This window comes from Octodon degus, unplaced genomic scaffold (assembly GCF_000260255.1).
Source record: "Octodon degus isolate 3935 unplaced genomic scaffold, OctDeg1.0 scaffold00028, whole genome shotgun sequence".
NCBI classification, from domain to species: Eukaryota; Metazoa; Chordata; class Mammalia; order Rodentia; family Octodontidae; genus Octodon; species Octodon degus.
Genome location: NW_004524604.1, coordinates 1,607,208 through 1,608,159, shown reverse-complemented (window position 1 = coordinate 1,608,159; position 952 = coordinate 1,607,208).

Genomic DNA, 952 nt, shown 5'->3' with positions numbered 1-952 from the left:
TAACTTCACTGTGTAAAATTTTAAATAAAAGCATTTTTAATGAAAGAAAAAAAAAAAAAAAAAAAAACAAAGCCAGGCTCTTTCCTCTGTATGCCAGCTGCAAGTTTCAGCACAGAATATGTAGGCGGAGCGCGCAGCCTCCAGGGCCTGCAGGGCTCCTCGACCACTGATGAAAGCTGGCCAAAACTTTTATTTAACTTCTGAGAAAAGACTGAGCTGACTTAAGGATATTTGGAAGTCTTTCAAAAGTCAGAAATACTTTAATATCACTCCAAACTACTACTGACATTTTAAACTTGATTATGCGAAGAACTTCATCTCAGGGACATGGAATTACCCACTGCCAAAAATAACTGCAGAGACCTGGAATATGTTTCCAGTGCTGAGAAAATGGACGTGAGTGGAATTAGTCCCCACTCAAAGCAAAGCTGTCATCTGTGGTTTGTGGTCTATTTAGAAGCAGGGACCACCTGACCTAAGATGGTTTAACCTGGAGAAGCTCAGTTTTAGGAATATTTAGATGAGGAGGAGTTGACTGTGTATCTGCGATCCTCACACTGCTGAGGTCCGTGTGTTCTCAGAGGACTCCAGTGCAGATCCGCAGAGGACAATGAGAGCTTCTGTGTCAGGGGTGGTCAGTGAGATAGGCTGGATTTGTGATGCGCTAAAGAAAGATTGTTGTGAATTCAAGGCCAATCTGGGTTACAAAGCGAGATCAAAGCCAGCCTGAACTGCATAGCATAGCGAGACATTGTCTCAAAAAGACCAAAAAGCTCTCCCAGCCCCTCGGGCTGCCCCCCACCACTCTGCAGTGCCTCCCCCACCCCACCCGCCGAGTAGGATTTTCTGCCGAGTTCCGGGAGCCCCCAGACCCAGTTCTAGCCCAGGAATTGCTGCCGACTTCCAGGAACCCCCAGACCCAGTCCTAGCCCAGGTCCGCAGCAGGAAGGAG